Raw genomic sequence first — 6,614 nt, 5'->3', positions numbered from 1 at the left:
TAGGAAGTAGCCCAGAGAAGCTGAATAGGATTTAGCTGGGGGACTGTTTGTGGACTGGCCAGGGAGTGAGGGCAGATCCAAGCTGATTTAGTGGCAGATTACCCTGCCATTGATAGGGCCCTAGGCTGGGTGGAATGGGAGATCCTGCTTCCCTCTACCCCAGCCACCTCATCCTTATAGGAGTAGCCATTTCCTCACCAATAGGCCAGGAGGTCTGGATAGGTCTGCTGCCTGCTGGAGCTAGGGTGTCAGACACATTTGCTTTAGTGTTGTACCAACTAAAAGCAAGCAGGATCTTATGAGGGGGATAAGGCAAAAAGCCACATTTATTGTAAATATAATAATAAAAAATAAAGAAAAGATAGAAGCAAACAACGTTGTTTAACTACTTAACCCTTATACATATAAACATTCATTCATCCATTCATTCAGGTTCTGTATATTTGTTATAGTTACCAGCCTGGAAGTTGCTTGTGACAGAATACTGGCCAGGTACTCTGTACACAAGTGATGGTAGTGGGGAGCGAAGTCCTGATCAGATGCACATCTGAAGCTCCTGGTAGGCTGGCAGCAGAACCTTGGACTCTGATTCCATAGTTTTTTAGTCCAGTTCTTATAGGAATTTCTTCCCATGCCAGTCTATGGAAATTGCTGCATCATGCTGATGTCTCCAGGGTGGCTGCCAGGTGCTCGTCAGTGATCTCATCGGGTGGACCTCCAGTACTTGGTTTTCTCCACTTGACACCTTTTGGTTGCACTGGCACCTGACGCCTTCTTCAGCCCTTTGTTGCTGTATTCTCAGGCTGGCACCTCTCAGAACCATTCACTCATCATCCAAGCACTCTCTCATACATTCCCTAATTAATGTTTCCCATACAGTATTTTGTATAATAATAAAAGTTGTAGTTACAAAAATTTCTGGGTGGTATTGCTTAAAACATTCTCTGAGAGCTGAGTAAAGTTATAATGTTTTAAAGAGAACGGGCGTCAATTATGTAACAATGCCCTTAGTCAATTACAGGGCTTGGCTCCCATAGCAGAGTTAGTGCCTTGACAATGCATTGTTACAATGTATCTCTGCAATGTCAATTTCAAGCAGCCCCTTGCACAAGCTTGAGCATGCCCTGGGGCACAGAGAGGGGGCTGTTTCTGGCTACATAGGATTATATTCTTAACAGTTCTAAGTTACATGACCTAATACATTATATTCTAAAGGGGCAATAATAATAATAAATCTAAACATTTAACAATCTTAACAAATAATAATAATAATAAGAGGAATTAATAATAAATCTAAACACTTTAAGTTGTGGGGAACAAATTATGGGGAGTCACTTCCATTTGGAGGAATCATTTTCAATACATTAATATGTTATCCCTATATTAGCTCCTGCCTGGGAGCTAATTCCCCCACTGAACTACCAATGGCACACTGACTGTTGGGTGTCCTACCCTGGCTGGTAGCAGTTTAAAAACAAAGGGAAGTTTTTCTTCACACAATGCACAGTCAACCTGTGGAACTCCTTGCCAGAGGATGTTGAGAAGACCAGGACTTTAAAAGGATTCAAAAAAGCGCGAGATAAATTTCATGGAGGTTAGGTCCATCAATGGTTATGGTGGCCATAGCCTTTGTTTGTCAGACATTGGGAATGAGTGATGGGGAGGGATCATTTGATGATCCCTGGTCTGTTCACTCCCTCTGGGGGATCTGGTATTGGCCATTGTCTGAAGACAGGATACTGGGCTAGATAGACCTTTGGTCTGACCCATACTAATGTTCTTATGACTGAGGGACCTGGGCAGTGAGACTGATTAATTGCGTGAACTGATTGTCAGCCAGGCCCTGTTAACTGTTGGCTGCCCTGAGAGAGATTGTGGAACAGAGAGACTTCCTGATAACCAGCTCTGCCCCAGTGATTCCTCACTGATTCCCCTGGACTGAGATGCTCCAGGAGGGGTGGGGGAAGCAAGGGAGTGTGGTCTCCTGCCCAGCTAGCCAGAGAGAGACTCACAGACCTCCTACAGTGAGACTGTCCTTATCTAAAGCCATTCTAGATGACAGTACAGAATCAGAACAGAACTGAACTTGATTTGCTGTGATTCTATTTTTCTTAGGTTTATTCATTGTATCCACCTTGCAAATGTGAGAGCTGAGACGCCATCACCTGGCCTATACAGTACACATCACAATGCTGTAAATCTCTTGATTTCTAGTCTTCCTTCATGGATTTAAAATTTTAATTTTAAATACAGTTTAATAATGTGTTCACTTTTTTAATTGTATTCCTTTGGTATATATGGTCATGCCAATTCTCTTTATGAATATGATCTGAGTAAGTGGGTCTGGCTCACGAAAGCTCATCACCTATTAAACCATCTTGTTAGTCTTTAAAGTGCTACATAGTTTTTTCTTTCATTTTAGCAAAGATCCGACTAAAACGGCTACCTTTCTATTACTATTCATGGATTTAAGACGTTTCATATATAGCTTCAAAGGAAACACAAACATCTTAAAATCCACATGAAATTTATTCTCTAAACTGCTTTATCTCTCTTGCTCTGATCATATACGTGTAACCCTTCTGCCAGGTAGCACCGGCAGCAGCCAGGGTCAGGTTCAATATCTAGGGGTTCCTTTTCATCCATCCATCACAGAACTAGCTCGAGGTCCCATGCTGTATCCTGGAAAATTCACACAACACCCCTGGGCACCTCTGGGAGGCATTGCTTCCCCACTTGCAAGCACAGAGTCTGAGCGTAGAAAATAAACTTATGGCTGTGTCTATACTGGCATGAATTTCCGGAAATGCTTAAAATGGAATACTATTCCGTTTTCAGTTTTTCTGGAAAAGGAGCATCTACATTGGCAGGCTGCTTTTCCGGAAAAGCCCCTTTTCCGGAAAAGTGTCTGTGGCCAATGTAGATGCGCTTTTCCGGAAAAGAGCCCTGATCGCCATTTTTGTGATCGGGGCTTTTTTCCAGAAAAGACTACTGGGCTGTCTACACTGGCCCTTTTCCGGAACAGTGTTCCGGAATAAGGACTTATGCCCAAGGGGGAGCAGAATAGTTTTTCTGGAATAGCGGCTGATTTTGTACAGTAGAGCGTCGTTTCTTTTCCGGAAATTCAAGGGCCAGTGTAGACAGCTCGCAGCTTATTCCGGAAAAGCGGCTGATTTTCCGGAATAAGTGGCCCAGTGTAGACACAGCCCTAATGAAAGAGGGAGAGAAGTCACATGGCATTATCTTGAGAAAACACCACAAACAGTGTTCATAACCAAACCATGAGTAAATGTCCCAGATCAAATGGATTGAGCAATGTCCTTTGCCTCTCAGGCTCACAAGTCCAGCAATGTAAGGGTACGTCTAAACTACATGGCTCCATCGACGGAGTCATATAGATTTGTTGTTTTGGCAAAGTCAAATGAAGCCGCGATTTAAATGATCGCGGCTTCATTTAAATTTACATGGCTGCCGCGCTGAGCCGACAAACAGCTGATCAGCTGTTTGTCCGCTCAGCGCGCTAGTCTGGACGCTCCCCTGCCGACATCAAAGCCCTTTGTCGGCAGCCCTGGTAAACCTCATCCCACGAGGAATAACGGGGCTGCCGACAAAGGGCTTTGATGTCGGCAGGGGAGCGTCTAGACTAGCGCGCTGAGCGGACAAACAGCTGATCAGCTGTTTGTCAGCTCAGCGCGGCAGCCATGTAAATTTACATGAAGCTGCTATCATTTAAATCGTGGCTTCATTTGACTTTGCCTATGTGTCTAATCTACATGCCTCTGACGACTGAGGCACGTAGTCTAGACACAGCCTAAGTGTCTCATTCACATGCCCAAACTTTCTCCTTCCTCAGTCACAGTTTCTGCCTTGGTCAGGGCAGATCAGAGCTCAGAGGTGATTTTCAGAGCTTACCTCCCACCCTTGGGAGGGTGGGGATAGGAGGCATCTCTCCCACTTCATTGGCCACTCACCACCAGCTCCTGCCAGACCCTCTTTGCCCTGCTGGCTGCCTGCTTCTGCCAGACTCTGTGCTTACAAGTGGGGAAGCATTGACTCTCAGAGACACCCAGAGGTGTGTGAATTTTCCAAGCTCCTGGGTGAGGGCTCGAGCCAGTTCTGTGTGAGATGGATGAAAAGGAACCCCTAGATATTGAACCTGACCCTGGTTGCTGCCAGTGCTACCTGGCAGAAGGGTTACATGTATATGATCAGAGCAAGAGAGAAAAAGCAGTTTAGAGAATAAATTTCATGTGGATTTCAAGATGTTTGTGTTTCTTTTGAAGCTATATACGAAATGTCTTGACCATCCATCAGGCCTATAAGCACTGGCCGCCTGCTCCTGCAAGCCACCCCGTTGGCCGCCTGCCACTGCTCCTTCTGGCTGCCTGATGGCCACTCCCGCCAGTGCCCTTCTGGCCACCTGCTCCTGCCAGCTGACCTGCTGGCTGCCTGCTGCTATTCCTGCTGGCTGCCTGCCTGCTGCTCCCACCAACTTCCCTTCTAGCCACCTGCTCCTGCCAGCTGCTGCTTCCACAATGAGTCTGGCTCTGGGCTAAACCTAGTGATTTCTGCACTTTGTTAGTTTCTCAGTGATTTCAGCTCTTGGCCTACCACCTAGGCTGGCCAAAAGATTCCAGCTCCCACTGGAGTAATATTTCAAAATAACAAAGACACTCCTTATGGAGTCTGTTTTAGGTCTATCCTTAGAGCGGGGGAGAGCAGCAGGAGGGAAGAGACAGGCTGAACCAGTCTTACAGCTCACATCTGGAAGGCATGTAGACTGCTGGTTCAAGCTCCTTCCCCTCAAGTCCACTCCACTTGAGTCTGGAAGGGGGAATCTTTTCCATCCAAGACTCTTTACAATGACAGTGTCTCTCCTGCAAGCACTGGCGGTCATATTTTACAATTCCTACATTTAGGGTTAACATGGTTTGTGACCCCACAACAGCCAAATTAGTTACAATACACCATATTCCATTCTAACAAATTAATCATCCATCAGGCCGATAGCATTGGCTGAACAGGGTTTACATAACCAGACCCAGGACTCTTTTCCCCTTTCAGTTTGCCTGCATTGGAAGCAGTGGTTCAGACCTTCCTAACATATGGCTCCTTCTTTTCTCAACCTGACTTACAATTAAGTCTCTTCCATTATCATCCATGTCAGTAGTATTTTCCCATCTTTTATAGATGACTGTAGTGGGGTGGAATGGCCACCCACTGAGCCGGAGGCGGAGGAACCCCTCCGGCGGCCATTTTGGGCCCGGCCTAGCCCCGCCCCCTCACCTGACCGGAAGTCAAGGGGCGGGACTAGGACTATAAGAAGGCGGCCTGGGAGCTCAGTCAGAGGCCAGCCTCCGAAGGAGTCGGAGGCCCGGCTGGAGCTCCTGTCTGGGGAGGCTAAGACCCGGGCTAGGCCGCCCTCAGTCACCTTCCCAGAGGCCGGCCAGGGCCTCCCTGCCCGGGCTACTAGGGCCTGGCCCGGCCCGCCAGCTGAACCACTCACGGACCCAGAGGACGGGACCGAGCCGCTGGACCAGCTGGACCCCCGGTGGGTACGGGAACGCCGGGCCGGACAGCCCCCGCGGGACACTACAGAACCCTGACCTCTTGCCCCCTGGATTGGGCCGCCGGCCCCTGCGGAGACGACGCGGACTTCAACTCCCCGACAGGCCGCTGGGGCTACAGGTACTGGGGAAGGGGGAAGGGGGAGACAAGAAGCGGCCCAGGGGGTAGTATGGGCTGAGAACAGCCCTAGGCCAGCAAGTTGCGGGCTGGAGCCCCTGCTGAGCCCGTAGCAGCTGAACGGCTGCTCCAGGGCCCCTGGGCCGGGGCGCAGTGGAGTGGGTGGGTCTGCGCCCCCCTGCCACCCACTAACCGGGTGGCAGTCTCCCACCCCCTTGCCACTGTTGCAGCTACACTGCCTGCCCCGCTCGTGAACTAGGAGCTCCTACAGACCGGTGGGTTTGTTTGGGGCCCGCCTTGAGTTGGGGCCTGGCCGCCAGTTACTGCCCTGCCCTGCTCGAGGGCCTGGGCGTCCGTAGGAGGGTTTTTGCATTCGGCCATGATCCGGATCGGACCTTTAAAGGGCCAGGACTCGGACTACTGTAAGGCATGGTGGAGCCATAGGGCGGACTAGCCATCCACCGTACCAGGGCGGAGGACCCGCCTCCTAAAGGCCTGCCGGCCTACAACGAACTTTCCCCCGGAAGGGGACAGCTTAGAGGCTATGGTTGTCACTGCCGGAGGGCAGTGACCAAAGGGCGACGTGGCGACGAGAGCCACCCGCTACAGATGGTGGAGAATGTGGGCACTGTGATCCCGACCCTGACGTAAGGGACGGAACGGGTGCCTCAGTTTGTCAAAAAAAAAAAAAAAAAAAAAAAATCCTTAGATTAACCCCCCCCCCCCTCCCCCCCCCATCCGGCCGTGGGGACTGTTTACCTAGTGGGCCGGGAGTTTTCCCCATTTCCCCAAAACAGGATGGAACTGGACCGAGTGGGGAGAGCAGTGGCGGAGCGCCAGCGCCAACAGCTGCAGCAGTTGGCCGCTCAACACTGGCAGATCGCTCAGCAGTTGATACAGCAGCTGGGCCTTCAACTCCAGCATCTCCA

Source organism: Pelodiscus sinensis, chromosome 5 (assembly GCF_049634645.1).
Source record: "Pelodiscus sinensis isolate JC-2024 chromosome 5, ASM4963464v1, whole genome shotgun sequence".
Taxonomy (NCBI): domain Eukaryota; kingdom Metazoa; phylum Chordata; order Testudines; family Trionychidae; genus Pelodiscus; species Pelodiscus sinensis.
Note: the sequence above shows the minus strand (reverse complement) of the source record.